Consider the following 17773-nt stretch of genomic DNA (forward strand, 5'->3'; position numbering starts at 1 on the left):
TTTGATTCTGGCTATTGAGGGAATGCAGCGTAGGTTCACCAGGTCAATTCCTGGACTGGCGGGATTACCTTACACTGAAAGACTGGAGCGACTGGGCTTGTGTGTACCCTCGAGTTTAGAAGACTGAGAGGGGATCTGATTGAGACATTTCAGATCATCAAAGGATTGGACACTCTGGCGGCAGGAAACATGTTTCCGCTGCTGGGTGAGTGCCGAAACAGAGGACACTGCTTAAAAATACGGGGTAGACCATTTAGGACAGAGATGAGGAGAAACTTCTTCACCCAGAGAGTGGTGGCTGTGTGGAATGCTCTGCCCCAGAGGGCAGTGGAGGCCCAGTCTCTGGATTCATTTAAGAAAGAGTTGCATAGAGCTCTCAAGGATAGTGGAATCAAGGGTTACGGAGATAAGGCAGGAACAGGATACTGATTAAGGATGATCAGCCATGATCATATTGAATGGTGGTGCAGGCTCGAAAGGCAGAATGGCCAACTCCTGCACCTATTGTCCTCCTTTCCTGACTGCCACCCGCAGACAGCGTGCAGCCCCAATCCCTTTCTTTCCGTCTTTCTCGCTGATTTCGGCAGCGCTCCGCTCTCCTCCCCTCCCTGTCTGGTGCCTGCAGGCGACTGATGGCCGGCACAGCAGCAGCAGCAGCAGCAGCAGCAGCAAAAATAACCTGCCGCTCCATTGCGTGGCACAACACAAGTGCAGAGGGGTGACTTGAGCAGCCCCTGCTGGCGGAAAAAGCCTACTGCACCTGGTATTCCCAGGCGGTCTCCCATCCAAGTACTAACCAGGCCTGAGTCTGCTTAGCTTCCGAGATCAGACGAGATCGGGCGTTTTCAGACTAGTATGGCCGTAGGCACCGGCCCCTTCCTTTTCTCCCTACTTCAAGGCGTGCTGGCCAGCCACATTTTCTTTGCTGCTCTTTCTCTTTATCCCCTTTGTTTTTTTTTTCTCTTTTCTCTTTGCTCTTCCTCCTCTGTGCGTGCTTCCCTCCCTCCGTCCCTCCAGCTGCCTTTCAGCCAGCCCTTGCCCACCAGGCTCCTGTAGTCTCCCACATCCCCACGCAGGCCAACTGCAAGCCCTCCCCCTGCTTCATCAGGCTGCAGCCTGCATTCTCTCATCCTTCCGCACTCCTCCACGCCTCCCTTTCCCAATGGCAGGCAGTGGCCAGGGGGGTACCGCAGGGATCACTACTGGCACCGCAGCTTTTTACCATATATCTTAACCATCTACAAGATGCTATTAGCCATAACATTAGCAAATTTGCTGATGATACTAAGCTGGCTGGCAGGGTGAAATGTCATCAGGATGTTAGCAGATTACAGGGTGACCTGGACAAGTTAGGTGAGTGGCCAGATGCAATTTAATGTGGATAAATCAATGGTTACCCACTTTGGTGGAAGGCAGATTACTACCTAAATGGAATCAATTTAGGTCAAGGGGCAGGACAGAGAGATCTGGGGGTTCCTGTACACCACTCAATGAAGGTAAGCATGCAGGTACAGCAGGTAGTGAAGAAGGCTAATAGCATGCTGGCCTTCATAACAAGAGGGATGGAGTATAGAAGCAAAGAGGTTCTTTTGCAGCTGTACAGGGCCCTGGTGAGACCACACCTGGAGTACTGTGTGCAGTTCTGCTCTCCAGATTTGATTCTGGCTATTGAGGGAATGCAGCGTAGGTTCACCAGGTCAATTCCTGGACTGGCGGGATTACCTTACACTGAAAGACTGGAGCGACTGGGCTTGTGTGTACCCTCGAGTTTAGAAGACTGAGAGGGGATCTGATTGAGACATTTCAGATCATCAAAGGATTGGACACTCTGGCGGCAGGAAACATGTTTCCGCTGCTGGGTGAGTGCCGAAACAGAGGACACTGCTTAAAAATACGGGGTAGACCATTTAGGACAGAGATGAGGAGAAACTTCTTCACCCAGAGAGTGGTGGCTGTGTGGAATGCTCTGCCCCAGAGGGCAGTGGAGGCCCAGTCTCTGGATTCATTTAAGAAAGAGTTGCATAGAGCTCTCAAGGATAGTGGAATCAAGGGTTACGGAGATAAGGCAGGAACAGGATACTGATTAAGGATGATCAGCCATGATCATATTGAATGGTGGTGCAGGCTCGAAAGGCAGAATGGCCAACTCCTGCACCTATTGTCCTCCTTTCCTGACTGCCACCCGCAGACAGCGTGCAGCCCCAATCCCTTTCTTTCCGTCTTTCTCGCTGATTTCGGCAGCGCTCCGCTCTCCTCCCCTCCCTGTCTGGTGCCTGCAGGCGACTGATGGCCGGCACAGCAGCAGCAGCAGCAGCAGCAGCAAAATAACCTGCCGCTCCATTGCGTGGCACAACACAAGTGCAGAGGGGTGACTTGAGCAGCCCCTGCTGGCGGAAAAAGCCTACTGCACCTGGTATTCCCAGGCGGTCTCCCATCCAAGTACTAACCAGGCCTGAGTCTGCTTAGCTTCCGAGATCAGACGAGATCGGGCGTTTTCAGACTAGTATGGCCGTAGGCACCGGCCCCTTCCTTTTCTCCCTACTTCAAGGCGTGCTGGCCAGCCACATTTTCTTTGCTGCTCTTTCTCTTTATCCCCTTTGTTTTTTTTTTCTCTTTTCTCTTTGCTCTTCCTCCTCTGTGCGTGCTTCCCTCCCTCCGTCCCTCCAGCTGCCTTTCAGCCAGCCCTTGCCCACCAGGCTCCTGTAGTCTCCCACATCCCCACGCAGGCCAACTGCAAGCCCTCCCCCTGCTTCATCAGGCTGCAGCCTGCATTCTCTCATCCTTCCGCACTCCTCCACGCCTCCCTTTCCCAATGGCAGGCAGTGGCCAGGGGGGTACCGCAGGGATCACTACTGGCACCGCAGCTTTTTACCATATATCTTAACCATCTACAAGATGCTATTAGCCATAACATTAGCAAATTTGCTGATGATACTAAGCTGGCTGGCAGGGTGAAATGTCATCAGGATGTTAGCAGATTACAGGGTGACCTGGACAAGTTAGGTGAGTGGCCAGATGCAATTTAATGTGGATAAATCAATGGTTACCCACTTTGGTGGAAGGCAGATTACTACCTAAATGGAATCAATTTAGGTCAAGGGGCAGGACAGAGAGATCTGGGGGTTCCTGTACACCACTCAATGAAGGTAAGCATGCAGGTACAGCAGGTAGTGAAGAAGGCTAATAGCATGCTGGCCTTCATAACAAGAGGGATGGAGTATAGAAGCAAAGAGGTTCTTTTGCAGCTGTACAGGGCCCTGGTGAGACCACACCTGGAGTACTGTGTGCAGTTCTGCTCTCCAGATTTGATTCTGGCTATTGAGGGAATGCAGCGTAGGTTCACCAGGTCAATTCCTGGACTGGCGGGATTACCTTACACTGAAAGACTGGAGCGACTGGGCTTGTGTGTACCCTCGAGTTTAGAAGACTGAGAGGGGATCTGATTGAGACATTTCAGATCATCAAAGGATTGGACACTCTGGCGGCAGGAAACATGTTTCCGCTGCTGGGTGAGTGCCGAAACAGAGGACACTGCTTAAAAATACGGGGTAGACCATTTAGGACAGAGATGAGGAGAAACTTCTTCACCCAGAGAGTGGTGGCTGTGTGGAATGCTCTGCCCCAGAGGGCAGTGGAGGCCCAGTCTCTGGATTCATTTAAGAAAGAGTTGCATAGAGCTCTCAAGGATAGTGGAATCAAGGGTTACGGAGATAAGGCAGGAACAGGATACTGATTAAGGATGATCAGCCATGATCATATTGAATGGTGGTGCAGGCTCGAAAGGCAGAATGGCCAACTCCTGCACCTATTGTCCTCCTTTCCTGACTGCCACCCGCAGACAGCGTGCAGCCCCAATCCCTTTCTTTCCGTCTTTCTCGCTGATTTCGGCAGCGCTCCGCTCTCCTCCCCTCCCTGTCTGGTGCCTGCAGGCGACTGATGGCCGGCACAGCAGCAGCAGCAGCAGCAGCAGCAAAAATAACCTGCCGCTCCATTGCGTGGCACAACACAAGTGCAGAGGGGTGACTTGAGCAGCCCCTGCTGGCGGAAAAAGCCTACTGCACCTGGTATTCCCAGGCGGTCTCCCATCCAAGTACTAACCAGGCCTGAGTCTGCTTAGCTTCCGAGATCAGACGAGATCGGGCGTTTTCAGACTAGTATGGCCGTAGGCACCGGCCCCTTCCTTTTCTCCCTACTTCAAGGCGTGCTGGCCAGCCACATTTTCTTTGCTGCTCTTTCTCTTTATCCCCTTTGTTTTTTTTTTCTCTTTTCTCTTTGCTCTTCCTCCTCTGTGCGTGCTTCCCTCCCTCCGTCCCTCCAGCTGCCTTTCAGCCAGCCCTTGCCCACCAGGCTCCTGTAGTCTCCCACATCCCCACGCAGGCCAACTGCAAGCCCTCCCCCTGCTTCATCAGGCTGCAGCCTGCATTCTCTCATCCTTCCGCACTCCTCCACGCCTCCCTTTCCCAATGGCAGGCAGTGGCCAGGGGGGTACCGCAGGGATCACTACTGGCACCGCAGCTTTTTACCATATATCTTAACCATCTACAAGATGCTATTAGCCATAACATTAGCAAATTTGCTGATGATACTAAGCTGGCTGGCAGGGTGAAATGTCATCAGGATGTTAGCAGATTACAGGGTGACCTGGACAAGTTAGGTGAGTGGCCAGATGCAATTTAATGTGGATAAATCAATGGTTACCCACTTTGGTGGAAGGCAGATTACTACCTAAATGGAATCAATTTAGGTCAAGGGGCAGGACAGAGAGATCTGGGGGTTCCTGTACACCACTCAATGAAGGTAAGCATGCAGGTACAGCAGGTAGTGAAGAAGGCTAATAGCATGCTGGCCTTCATAACAAGAGGGATGGAGTATAGAAGCAAAGAGGTTCTTTTGCAGCTGTACAGGGCCCTGGTGAGACCACACCTGGAGTACTGTGTGCAGTTCTGCTCTCCAGATTTGATTCTGGCTATTGAGGGAATGCAGCGTAGGTTCACCAGGTCAATTCCTGGACTGGCGGGATTACCTTACACTGAAAGACTGGAGCGACTGGGCTTGTGTGTACCCTCGAGTTTAGAAGACTGAGAGGGGATCTGATTGAGACATTTCAGATCATCAAAGGATTGGACACTCTGGCGGCAGGAAACATGTTTCCGCTGCTGGGTGAGTGCCGAAACAGAGGACACTGCTTAAAAATACGGGGTAGACCATTTAGGACAGAGATGAGGAGAAACTTCTTCACCCAGAGAGTGGTGGCTGTGTGGAATGCTCTGCCCCAGAGGGCAGTGGAGGCCCAGTCTCTGGATTCATTTAAGAAAGAGTTGCATAGAGCTCTCAAGGATAGTGGAATCAAGGGTTACGGAGATAAGGCAGGAACAGGATACTGATTAAGGATGATCAGCCATGATCATATTGAATGGTGGTGCAGGCTCGAAAGGCAGAATGGCCAACTCCTGCACCTATTGTCCTCCTTTCCTGACTGCCACCCGCAGACAGCGTGCAGCCCCAATCCCTTTCTTTCCGTCTTTCTCGCTGATTTCGGCAGCGCTCCGCTCTCCTCCCCTCCCTGTCTGGTGCCTGCAGGCGACTGATGGCCGGCACAGCAGCAGCAGCAGCAGCAGCAGCAGCAAAAATAACCTGCCGCTCCATTGCGTGGCACAACACAAGTGCAGAGGGGTGACTTGAGCAGCCCCTGCTGGCGGAAAAAGCCTACTGCACCTGGTATTCCCAGGCGGTCTCCCATCCAAGTACTAACCAGGCCTGAGTCTGCTTAGCTTCCGAGATCAGACGAGATCGGGCGTTTTCAGACTAGTATGGCCGTAGGCACCGGCCCCTTCCTTTTCTCCCTACTTCAAGGCGTGCTGGCCAGCCACATTTTCTTTGCTGCTCTTTCTCTTTATCCCCTTTGTTTTTTTTTTCTCTTTTCTCTTTGCTCTTCCTCCTCTGTGCGTGCTTCCCTCCCTCCGTCCCTCCAGCTGCCTTTCAGCCAGCCCTTGCCCACCAGGCTCCTGTAGTCTCCCACATCCCCACGCAGGCCAACTGCAAGCCCTCCCCCTGCTTCATCAGGCTGCAGCCTGCATTCTCTCATCCTTCCGCACTCCTCCACGCCTCCCTTTCCCAATGGCAGGCAGTGGCCAGGGGGGTACCGCAGGGATCACTACTGGCACCGCAGCTTTTTACCATATATCTTAACCATCTACAAGATGCTATTAGCCATAACATTAGCAAATTTGCTGATGATACTAAGCTGGCTGGCAGGGTGAAATGTCATCAGGATGTTAGCAGATTACAGGGTGACCTGGACAAGTTAGGTGAGTGGCCAGATGCAATTTAATGTGGATAAATCAATGGTTACCCACTTTGGTGGAAGGCAGATTACTACCTAAATGGAATCAATTTAGGTCAAGGGGCAGGACAGAGAGATCTGGGGGTTCCTGTACACCACTCAATGAAGGTAAGCATGCAGGTACAGCAGGTAGTGAAGAAGGCTAATAGCATGCTGGCCTTCATAACAAGAGGGATGGAGTATAGAAGCAAAGAGGTTCTTTTGCAGCTGTACAGGGCCCTGGTGAGACCACACCTGGAGTACTGTGTGCAGTTCTGCTCTCCAGATTTGATTCTGGCTATTGAGGGAATGCAGCGTAGGTTCACCAGGTCAATTCCTGGACTGGCGGGATTACCTTACACTGAAAGACTGGAGCGACTGGGCTTGTGTGTACCCTCGAGTTTAGAAGACTGAGAGGGGATCTGATTGAGACATTTCAGATCATCAAAGGATTGGACACTCTGGCGGCAGGAAACATGTTTCCGCTGCTGGGTGAGTGCCGAAACAGAGGACACTGCTTAAAAATACGGGGTAGACCATTTAGGACAGAGATGAGGAGAAACTTCTTCACCCAGAGAGTGGTGGCTGTGTGGAATGCTCTGCCCCAGAGGGCAGTGGAGGCCCAGTCTCTGGATTCATTTAAGAAAGAGTTGCATAGAGCTCTCAAGGATAGTGGAATCAAGGGTTACGGAGATAAGGCAGGAACAGGATACTGATTAAGGATGATCAGCCATGATCATATTGAATGGTGGTGCAGGCTCGAAAGGCAGAATGGCCAACTCCTGCACCTATTGTCCTCCTTTCCTGACTGCCACCCGCAGACAGCGTGCAGCCCCAATCCCTTTCTTTCCGTCTTTCTCGCTGATTTCGGCAGCGCTCCGCTCTCCTCCCCTCCCTGTCTGGTGCCTGCAGGCGACTGATGGCCGGCACAGCAGCAGCAGCAGCAGCAGCAGCAGCAAAAATAACCTGCCGCTCCATTGCGTGGCACAACACAAGTGCAGAGGGGTGACTTGAGCAGCCCCTGCTGGCGGAAAAAGCCTACTGCACCTGGTATTCCCAGGCGGTCTCCCATCCAAGTACTAACCAGGCCTGAGTCTGCTTAGCTTCCGAGATCAGACGAGATCGGGCGTTTTCAGACTAGTATGGCCGTAGGCACCGGCCCCTTCCTTTTCTCCCTACTTCAAGGCGTGCTGGCCAGCCACATTTTCTTTGCTGCTCTTTCTCTTTATCCCCTTTGTTTTTTTTTTCTCTTTTCTCTTTGCTCTTCCTCCTCTGTGCGTGCTTCCCTCCCTCCGTCCCTCCAGCTGCCTTTCAGCCAGCCCTTGCCCACCAGGCTCCTGTAGTCTCCCACATCCCCACGCAGGCCAACTGCAAGCCCTCCCCCTGCTTCATCAGGCTGCAGCCTGCATTCTCTCATCCTTCCGCACTCCTCCACGCCTCCCTTTCCCAATGGCAGGCAGTGGCCAGGGGGGTACCGCAGGGATCACTACTGGCACCGCAGCTTTTTACCATATATCTTAACCATCTACAAGATGCTATTAGCCATAACATTAGCAAATTTGCTGATGATACTAAGCTGGCTGGCAGGGTGAAATGTCATCAGGATGTTAGCAGATTACAGGGTGACCTGGACAAGTTAGGTGAGTGGCCAGATGCAATTTAATGTGGATAAATCAATGGTTACCCACTTTGGTGGAAGGCAGATTACTACCTAAATGGAATCAATTTAGGTCAAGGGGCAGGACAGAGAGATCTGGGGGTTCCTGTACACCACTCAATGAAGGTAAGCATGCAGGTACAGCAGGTAGTGAAGAAGGCTAATAGCATGCTGGCCTTCATAACAAGAGGGATGGAGTATAGAAGCAAAGAGGTTCTTTTGCAGCTGTACAGGGCCCTGGTGAGACCACACCTGGAGTACTGTGTGCAGTTCTGCTCTCCAGATTTGATTCTGGCTATTGAGGGAATGCAGCGTAGGTTCACCAGGTCAATTCCTGGACTGGCGGGATTACCTTACACTGAAAGACTGGAGCGACTGGGCTTGTGTGTACCCTCGAGTTTAGAAGACTGAGAGGGGATCTGATTGAGACATTTCAGATCATCAAAGGATTGGACACTCTGGCGGCAGGAAACATGTTTCCGCTGCTGGGTGAGTGCCGAAACAGAGGACACTGCTTAAAAATACGGGGTAGACCATTTAGGACAGAGATGAGGAGAAACTTCTTCACCCAGAGAGTGGTGGCTGTGTGGAATGCTCTGCCCCAGAGGGCAGTGGAGGCCCAGTCTCTGGATTCATTTAAGAAAGAGTTGCATAGAGCTCTCAAGGATAGTGGAATCAAGGGTTACGGAGATAAGGCAGGAACAGGATACTGATTAAGGATGATCAGCCATGATCATATTGAATGGTGGTGCAGGCTCGAAAGGCAGAATGGCCAACTCCTGCACCTATTGTCCTCCTTTCCTGACTGCCACCCGCAGACAGCGTGCAGCCCCAATCCCTTTCTTTCCGTCTTTCTCGCTGATTTCGGCAGCGCTCCGCTCTCCTCCCCTCCCTGTCTGGTGCCTGCAGGCGACTGATGGCCGGCACAGCAGCAGCAGCAGCAGCAGCAGCAGCAAAAATAACCTGCCGCTCCATTGCGTGGCACAACACAAGTGCAGAGGGGTGACTTGAGCAGCCCCTGCTGGCGGAAAAAGCCTACTGCACCTGGTATTCCCAGGCGGTCTCCCATCCAAGTACTAACCAGGCCTGAGTCTGCTTAGCTTCCGAGATCAGACGAGATCGGGCGTTTTCAGACTAGTATGGCCGTAGGCACCGGCCCCTTCCTTTTCTCCCTACTTCAAGGCGTGCTGGCCAGCCACATTTTCTTTGCTGCTCTTTCTCTTTATCCCCTTTGTTTTTTTTTTCTCTTTTCTCTTTGCTCTTCCTCCTCTGTGCGTGCTTCCCTCCCTCCGTCCCTCCAGCTGCCTTTCAGCCAGCCCTTGCCCACCAGGCTCCTGTAGTCTCCCACATCCCCACGCAGGCCAACTGCAAGCCCTCCCCCTGCTTCATCAGGCTGCAGCCTGCATTCTCTCATCCTTCCGCACTCCTCCACGCCTCCCTTTCCCAATGGCAGGCAGTGGCCAGGGGGGTACCGCAGGGATCACTACTGGCACCGCAGCTTTTTACCATATATCTTAACCATCTACAAGATGCTATTAGCCATAACATTAGCAAATTTGCTGATGATACTAAGCTGGCTGGCAGGGTGAAATGTCATCAGGATGTTAGCAGATTACAGGGTGACCTGGACAAGTTAGGTGAGTGGCCAGATGCAATTTAATGTGGATAAATCAATGGTTACCCACTTTGGTGGAAGGCAGATTACTACCTAAATGGAATCAATTTAGGTCAAGGGGCAGGACAGAGAGATCTGGGGGTTCCTGTACACCACTCAATGAAGGTAAGCATGCAGGTACAGCAGGTAGTGAAGAAGGCTAATAGCATGCTGGCCTTCATAACAAGAGGGATGGAGTATAGAAGCAAAGAGGTTCTTTTGCAGCTGTACAGGGCCCTGGTGAGACCACACCTGGAGTACTGTGTGCAGTTCTGCTCTCCAGATTTGATTCTGGCTATTGAGGGAATGCAGCGTAGGTTCACCAGGTCAATTCCTGGACTGGCGGGATTACCTTACACTGAAAGACTGGAGCGACTGGGCTTGTGTGTACCCTCGAGTTTAGAAGACTGAGAGGGGATCTGATTGAGACATTTCAGATCATCAAAGGATTGGACACTCTGGCGGCAGGAAACATGTTTCCGCTGCTGGGTGAGTGCCGAAACAGAGGACACTGCTTAAAAATACGGGGTAGACCATTTAGGACAGAGATGAGGAGAAACTTCTTCACCCAGAGAGTGGTGGCTGTGTGGAATGCTCTGCCCCAGAGGGCAGTGGAGGCCCAGTCTCTGGATTCATTTAAGAAAGAGTTGCATAGAGCTCTCAAGGATAGTGGAATCAAGGGTTACGGAGATAAGGCAGGAACAGGATACTGATTAAGGATGATCAGCCATGATCATATTGAATGGTGGTGCAGGCTCGAAAGGCAGAATGGCCAACTCCTGCACCTATTGTCCTCCTTTCCTGACTGCCACCCGCAGACAGCGTGCAGCCCCAATCCCTTTCTTTCCGTCTTTCTCGCTGATTTCGGCAGCGCTCCGCTCTCCTCCCCTCCCTGTCTGGTGCCTGCAGGCGACTGATGGCCGGCACAGCAGCAGCAGCAGCAGCAGCAAAATAACCTGCCGCTCCATTGCGTGGCACAACACAAGTGCAGAGGGGTGACTTGAGCAGCCCCTGCTGGCGGAAAAAGCCTACTGCACCTGGTATTCCCAGGCGGTCTCCCATCCAAGTACTAACCAGGCCTGAGTCTGCTTAGCTTCCGAGATCAGACGAGATCGGGCGTTTTCAGACTAGTATGGCCGTAGGCACCGGCCCCTTCCTTTTCTCCCTACTTCAAGGCGTGCTGGCCAGCCACATTTTCTTTGCTGCTCTTTCTCTTTATCCCCTTTGTTTTTTTTTTCTCTTTTCTCTTTGCTCTTCCTCCTCTGTGCGTGCTTCCCTCCCTCCGTCCCTCCAGCTGCCTTTCAGCCAGCCCTTGCCCACCAGGCTCCTGTAGTCTCCCACATCCCCACGCAGGCCAACTGCAAGCCCTCCCCCTGCTTCATCAGGCTGCAGCCTGCATTCTCTCATCCTTCCGCACTCCTCCACGCCTCCCTTTCCCAATGGCAGGCAGTGGCCAGGGGGGTACCGCAGGGATCACTACTGGCACCGCAGCTTTTTACCATATATCTTAACCATCTACAAGATGCTATTAGCCATAACATTAGCAAATTTGCTGATGATACTAAGCTGGCTGGCAGGGTGAAATGTCATCAGGATGTTAGCAGATTACAGGGTGACCTGGACAAGTTAGGTGAGTGGCCAGATGCAATTTAATGTGGATAAATCAATGGTTACCCACTTTGGTGGAAGGCAGATTACTACCTAAATGGAATCAATTTAGGTCAAGGGGCAGGACAGAGAGATCTGGGGGTTCCTGTACACCACTCAATGAAGGTAAGCATGCAGGTACAGCAGGTAGTGAAGAAGGCTAATAGCATGCTGGCCTTCATAACAAGAGGGATGGAGTATAGAAGCAAAGAGGTTCTTTTGCAGCTGTACAGGGCCCTGGTGAGACCACACCTGGAGTACTGTGTGCAGTTCTGCTCTCCAGATTTGATTCTGGCTATTGAGGGAATGCAGCGTAGGTTCACCAGGTCAATTCCTGGACTGGCGGGATTACCTTACACTGAAAGACTGGAGCGACTGGGCTTGTGTGTACCCTCGAGTTTAGAAGACTGAGAGGGGATCTGATTGAGACATTTCAGATCATCAAAGGATTGGACACTCTGGCGGCAGGAAACATGTTTCCGCTGCTGGGTGAGTGCCGAAACAGAGGACACTGCTTAAAAATACGGGGTAGACCATTTAGGACAGAGATGAGGAGAAACTTCTTCACCCAGAGAGTGGTGGCTGTGTGGAATGCTCTGCCCCAGAGGGCAGTGGAGGCCCAGTCTCTGGATTCATTTAAGAAAGAGTTGCATAGAGCTCTCAAGGATAGTGGAATCAAGGGTTACGGAGATAAGGCAGGAACAGGATACTGATTAAGGATGATCAGCCATGATCATATTGAATGGTGGTGCAGGCTCGAAAGGCAGAATGGCCAACTCCTGCACCTATTGTCCTCCTTTCCTGACTGCCACCCGCAGACAGCGTGCAGCCCCAATCCCTTTCTTTCCGTCTTTCTCGCTGATTTCGGCAGCGCTCCGCTCTCCTCCCCTCCCTGTCTGGTGCCTGCAGGCGACTGATGGCCGCAGCAGCAGCAGCAGCAGCAGCAAAAATAACCTGCCGCTCCATTGCGTGGCACAACACAAGTGCAGAGGGGTGACTTGAGCAGCCCCTGCTGGCGGAAAAAGCCTACTGCACCTGGTATTCCCAGGCGGTCTCCCATCCAAGTACTAACCAGGCCTGAGTCTGCTTAGCTTCCGAGATCAGACGAGATCGGGCGTTTTCAGACTAGTATGGCCGTAGGCACCGGCCCCTTCCTTTTCTCCCTACTTCAAGGCGTGCTGGCCAGCCACATTTTCTTTGCTGCTCTTTCTCTTTATCCCCTTTGTTTTTTTTTTCTCTTTTCTCTTTGCTCTTCCTCCTCTGTGCGTGCTTCCCTCCCTCCGTCCCTCCAGCTGCCTTTCAGCCAGCCCTTGCCCACCAGGCTCCTGTAGTCTCCCACATCCCCACGCAGGCCAACTGCAAGCCCTCCCCCTGCTTCATCAGGCTGCAGCCTGCATTCTCTCATCCTTCCGCACTCCTCCACGCCTCCCTTTCCCAATGGCAGGCAGTGGCCAGGGGGGTACCGCAGGGATCACTACTGGCACCGCAGCTTTTTACCATATATCTTAACCATCTACAAGATGCTATTAGCCATAACATTAGCAAATTTGCTGATGATACTAAGCTGGCTGGCAGGGTGAAATGTCATCAGGATGTTAGCAGATTACAGGGTGACCTGGACAAGTTAGGTGAGTGGCCAGATGCAATTTAATGTGGATAAATCAATGGTTACCCACTTTGGTGGAAGGCAGATTACTACCTAAATGGAATCAATTTAGGTCAAGGGGCAGGACAGAGAGATCTGGGGGTTCCTGTACACCACTCAATGAAGGTAAGCATGCAGGTACAGCAGGTAGTGAAGAAGGCTAATAGCATGCTGGCCTTCATAACAAGAGGGATGGAGTATAGAAGCAAAGAGGTTCTTTTGCAGCTGTACAGGGCCCTGGTGAGACCACACCTGGAGTACTGTGTGCAGTTCTGCTCTCCAGATTTGATTCTGGCTATTGAGGGAATGCAGCGTAGGTTCACCAGGTCAATTCCTGGACTGGCGGGATTACCTTACACTGAAAGACTGGAGCGACTGGGCTTGTGTGTACCCTCGAGTTTAGAAGACTGAGAGGGGATCTGATTGAGACATTTCAGATCATCAAAGGATTGGACACTCTGGCGGCAGGAAACATGTTTCCGCTGCTGGGTGAGTGCCGAAACAGAGGACACTGCTTAAAAATACGGGGTAGACCATTTAGGACAGAGATGAGGAGAAACTTCTTCACCCAGAGAGTGGTGGCTGTGTGGAATGCTCTGCCCCAGAGGGCAGTGGAGGCCCAGTCTCTGGATTCATTTAAGAAAGAGTTGCATAGAGCTCTCAAGGATAGTGGAATCAAGGGTTACGGAGATAAGGCAGGAACAGGATACTGATTAAGGATGATCAGCCATGATCATATTGAATGGTGGTGCAGGCTCGAAAGGCAGAATGGCCAACTCCTGCACCTATTGTCCTCCTTTCCTGACTGCCACCCGCAGACAGCGTGCAGCCCCAATCCCTTTCTTTCCGTCTTTCTCGCTGATTTCGGCAGCGCTCCGCTCTCCTCCCCTCCCTGTCTGGTGCCTGCAGGCGACTGATGGCCGGCACAGCAGCAGCAGCAGCAGCAGCAGCAAAAAATAACCTGCCGCTCCATTGCGTGGCACAACACAAGTGCAGAGGGGTGACTTGAGCAGCCCCTGCTGGCGGAAAAAGCCTACTGCACCTGGTATTCCCAGGCGGTCTCCCATCCAAGTACTAACCAGGCCTGAGTCTGCTTAGCTTCCGAGATCAGACGAGATCGGGCGTTTTCAGACTAGTATGGCCGTAGGCACCGGCCCCTTCCTTTTCTCCCTACTTCAAGGCGTGCTGGCCAGCCACATTTTCTTTGCTGCTCTTTCTCTTTATCCCCTTTGTTTTTTTTTTCTCTTTTCTCTTTGCTCTTCCTCCTCTGTGCGTGCTTCCCTCCCTCCGTCCCTCCAGCTGCCTTTCAGCCAGCCCTTGCCCACCAGGCTCCTGTAGTCTCCCACATCCCCACGCAGGCCAACTGCAAGCCCTCCCCCTGCTTCATCAGGCTGCAGCCTGCATTCTCTCATCCTTCCGCACTCCTCCACGCCTCCCTTTCCCAATGGCAGGCAGTGGCCAGGGGGGTACCGCAGGGATCACTACTGGCACCGCAGCTTTTTACCATATATCTTAACCATCTACAAGATGCTATTAGCCATAACATTAGCAAATTTGCTGATGATACTAAGCTGGCTGGCAGGGTGAAATGTCATCAGGATGTTAGCAGATTACAGGGTGACCTGGACAAGTTAGGTGAGTGGCCAGATGCAATTTAATGTGGATAAATCAATGGTTACCCACTTTGGTGGAAGGCAGATTACTACCTAAATGGAATCAATTTAGGTCAAGGGGCAGGACAGAGAGATCTGGGGGTTCCTGTACACCACTCAATGAAGGTAAGCATGCAGGTACAGCAGGTAGTGAAGAAGGCTAATAGCATGCTGGCCTTCATAACAAGAGGGATGGAGTATAGAAGCAAAGAGGTTCTTTTGCAGCTGTACAGGGCCCTGGTGAGACCACACCTGGAGTACTGTGTGCAGTTCTGCTCTCCAGATTTGATTCTGGCTATTGAGGGAATGCAGCGTAGGTTCACCAGGTCAATTCCTGGACTGGCGGGATTACCTTACACTGAAAGACTGGAGCGACTGGGCTTGTGTGTACCCTCGAGTTTAGAAGACTGAGAGGGGATCTGATTGAGACATTTCAGATCATCAAAGGATTGGACACTCTGGCGGCAGGAAACATGTTTCCGCTGCTGGGTGAGTGCCGAAACAGAGGACACTGCTTAAAAATACGGGGTAGACCATTTAGGACAGAGATGAGGAGAAACTTCTTCACCCAGAGAGTGGTGGCTGTGTGGAATGCTCTGCCCCAGAGGGCAGTGGAGGCCCAGTCTCTGGATTCATTTAAGAAAGAGTTGCATAGAGCTCTCAAGGATAGTGGAATCAAGGGTTACGGAGATAAGGCAGGAACAGGATACTGATTAAGGATGATCAGCCATGATCATATTGAATGGTGGTGCAGGCTCGAAAGGCAGAATGGCCAACTCCTGCACCTATTGTCCTCCTTTCCTGACTGCCACCCGCAGACAGCGTGCAGCCCCAATCCCTTTCTTTCCGTCTTTCTCGCTGATTTCGGCAGCGCTCCGCTCTCCTCCCCTCCCTGTCTGGTGCCTGCAGGCGACTGATGGCCGGCAGCAGCAGCAGCAGCAGCAGCAAAAAATAACCTGCCGCTCCATTGCGTGGCACAACACAAGTGCAGAGGGGTGACTTGAGCAGCCCCTGCTGGCGGAAAAAGCCTACTGCACCTGGTATTCCCAGGCGGTCTCCCATCCAAGTACTAACCAGGCCTGAGTCTGCTTAGCTTCCGAGATCAGACGAGATCGGGCGTTTTCAGACTAGTATGGCCGTAGGCACCGGCCCCTTCCTTTTCTCCCTACTTCAAGGCGTGCTGGCCAGCCACATTTTCTTTGCTGCTCTTTCTCTTTATCCCCTTTGTTTTTTTTTTCTCTTTTCTCTTTGCTCTTCCTCCTCTGTGCGTGCTTCCCTCCCTCCGTCCCTCCAGCTGCCTTTCAGCCAGCCCTTGCCCACCAGGCTCCTGTAGTCTCCCACATCCCCACGCAGGCCAACTGCAAGCCCTCCCCCTGCTTCATCAGGCTGCAGCCTGCATTCTCTCATCCTTCCGCACTCCTCCACGCCTCCCTTTCCCAATGGCAGGCAGTGGCCAGGGGGGTACCGCAGGGATCACTACTGGCACCGCAGCTTTTTACCATATATCTTAACCATCTACAAGATGCTATTAGCCATAACATTAGCAAATTTGCTGATGATACTAAGCTGGCTGGCAGGGTGAAATGTCATCAGGATGTTAGCAGATTACAGGGTGACCTGGACAAGTTAGGTGAGTGGCCAGATGCAATTTAATGTGGATAAATCAATGGTTACCCACTTTGGTGGAAGGCAGATTACTACCTAAATGGAATCAATTTAGGTCAAGGGGCAGGACAGAGAGATCTGGGGGTTCCTGTACACCACTCAATGAAGGTAAGCATGCAGGTACAGCAGGTAGTGAAGAAGGCTAATAGCATGCTGGCCTTCATAACAAGAGGGATGGAGTATAGAAGCAAAGAGGTTCTTTTGCAGCTGTACAGGGCCCTGGTGAGACCACACCTGGAGTACTGTGTGCAGTTCTGCTCTCCAGATTTGATTCTGGCTATTGAGGGAATGCAGCGTAGGTTCACCAGGTCAATTCCTGGACTGGCGGGATTACCTTACACTGAAAGACTGGAGCGACTGGGCTTGTGTGTACCCTCGAGTTTAGAAGACTGAGAGGGGATCTGATTGAGACATTTCAGATCATCAAAGGATTGGACACTCTGGCGGCAGGAAACATGTTTCCGCTGCTGGGTGAGTGCCGAAACAGAGGACACTGCTTAAAAATACGGGGTAGACCATTTAGGACAGAGATGAGGAGAAACTTCTTCACCCAGAGAGTGGTGGCTGTGTGGAATGCTCTGCCCCAGAGGGCAGTGGAGGCCCAGTCTCTGGATTCATTTAAGAAAGAGTTGCATAGAGCTCTCAAGGATAGTGGAATCAAGGGTTACGGAGATAAGGCAGGAACAGGATACTGATTAAGGATGATCAGCCATGATCATATTGAATGGTGGTGCAGGCTCGAAAGGCAGAATGGCCAACTCCTGCACCTATTGTCCTCCTTTCCTGACTGCCACCCGCAGACAGCGTGCAGCCCCAATCCCTTTCTTTCCGTCTTTCTCGCTGATTTCGGCAGCGCTCCGCTCTCCTCCCCTCCCTGTCTGGTGCCTGCAGGCGACTGATGGCCGGCACAGCAGCAGCAGCAGCAGCAGCAAAAATAACCTGCCGCTCCATTGCGTGGCACAACACAAGTGCAGAGGGGTGACTTGAGCAGCCCCTGCTGGCGGAAAAAGCCAACTGCACCTGGTATTCCCAGGCGGTCTCCCATCCAAGTACTAACCAGGCCTGAGTCTGCTTAGCTTCCGAGATCAGACGAGATCGGGCGTTTTCAGACTAGTATGGCCGTAGGCACTGGCCCCTTCCTTTTCTCCCTACTTCAAGGCGTGCTGGCCAGCCACATTTTCTTTGCTGCTCTTTCTCTTTATCCCCTTTGTTTTTTTTTTCTCTTTTCTCTTTGCTCTTCCTCCTCTGTGCGTGCTTCCCTCCCTCCGTCCCTCCAGCTGCCTTTCAGCCAGCCCTTGCCCACCAGGCTCCTGTAGTCTCCCACATCCCCACGCAGGCCAACTGCAAGCCCTCCCCCTGCTTCATCAGGCTGCAGCCTGCATTCTCTCATCCTTCCGCACTCCTCCACGCCTCCCTTTCCCAATGGCAGGCAGTGGCCAGGGGGGTACCGCAGGGATCACTACTGGCACCGCAGCTTTTTACCATATATCTTAACCATCTACAAGATGCTATTAGCCATAACATTAGCAAA

The 17773-nt window shown here is 52.2% G+C and overlaps 11 non-coding genes across 11 annotated transcripts; all 11 read right to left on the reverse strand.

Annotated features, from left to right (window-relative positions):
* Positions 1 to 748: 748 nt before the first annotated feature.
* On the reverse strand, positions 749 to 867 carry LOC132810456 (5S ribosomal RNA). Its single transcript, XR_009642836.1, has one exon. It is a non-coding gene; the product is annotated as a 5S ribosomal RNA (ribosomal RNA).
* Positions 868 to 2398: 1531 nt separating this feature from the next.
* On the reverse strand, positions 2399 to 2517 carry LOC132810457 (5S ribosomal RNA). The gene has a single exon (XR_009642837.1). It is a non-coding gene; the product is annotated as a 5S ribosomal RNA (ribosomal RNA).
* A 1532-nt stretch (positions 2518 to 4049) lies between these two features.
* LOC132810459 (5S ribosomal RNA) lies at positions 4050 to 4168 on the reverse strand. The gene has a single exon (XR_009642839.1). It is a non-coding gene; the product is annotated as a 5S ribosomal RNA (ribosomal RNA).
* A 1535-nt stretch (positions 4169 to 5703) lies between these two features.
* LOC132810460 (5S ribosomal RNA) lies at positions 5704 to 5822 on the reverse strand. Its single transcript, XR_009642840.1, has one exon. It is a non-coding gene; the product is annotated as a 5S ribosomal RNA (ribosomal RNA).
* Positions 5823 to 7357: 1535 nt separating this feature from the next.
* On the reverse strand, positions 7358 to 7476 carry LOC132810461 (5S ribosomal RNA). The gene has a single exon (XR_009642841.1). It is a non-coding gene; the product is annotated as a 5S ribosomal RNA (ribosomal RNA).
* A 1535-nt stretch (positions 7477 to 9011) lies between these two features.
* On the reverse strand, positions 9012 to 9130 carry LOC132810462 (5S ribosomal RNA). Its single transcript, XR_009642842.1, has one exon. It is a non-coding gene; the product is annotated as a 5S ribosomal RNA (ribosomal RNA).
* A 1528-nt stretch (positions 9131 to 10658) lies between these two features.
* Positions 10659 to 10777, reverse strand: LOC132810463 (5S ribosomal RNA). The gene has a single exon (XR_009642843.1). It is a non-coding gene; the product is annotated as a 5S ribosomal RNA (ribosomal RNA).
* A 1526-nt stretch (positions 10778 to 12303) lies between these two features.
* On the reverse strand, positions 12304 to 12422 carry LOC132810464 (5S ribosomal RNA). Its single transcript, XR_009642844.1, has one exon. It is a non-coding gene; the product is annotated as a 5S ribosomal RNA (ribosomal RNA).
* A 1533-nt stretch (positions 12423 to 13955) lies between these two features.
* LOC132810465 (5S ribosomal RNA) lies at positions 13956 to 14074 on the reverse strand. The gene has a single exon (XR_009642845.1). It is a non-coding gene; the product is annotated as a 5S ribosomal RNA (ribosomal RNA).
* Positions 14075 to 15602: 1528 nt separating this feature from the next.
* On the reverse strand, positions 15603 to 15721 carry LOC132810466 (5S ribosomal RNA). The gene has a single exon (XR_009642846.1). It is a non-coding gene; the product is annotated as a 5S ribosomal RNA (ribosomal RNA).
* A 1529-nt stretch (positions 15722 to 17250) lies between these two features.
* Positions 17251 to 17369, reverse strand: LOC132810494 (5S ribosomal RNA). The gene has a single exon (XR_009642874.1). It is a non-coding gene; the product is annotated as a 5S ribosomal RNA (ribosomal RNA).
* Positions 17370 to 17773: the final 404 nt, after the last annotated feature.

This window comes from Hemiscyllium ocellatum, unplaced genomic scaffold (genome assembly GCF_020745735.1).
Source record: "Hemiscyllium ocellatum isolate sHemOce1 unplaced genomic scaffold, sHemOce1.pat.X.cur. scaffold_1758_pat_ctg1, whole genome shotgun sequence".
Taxonomy (NCBI): domain Eukaryota; kingdom Metazoa; phylum Chordata; class Chondrichthyes; order Orectolobiformes; family Hemiscylliidae; genus Hemiscyllium; species Hemiscyllium ocellatum.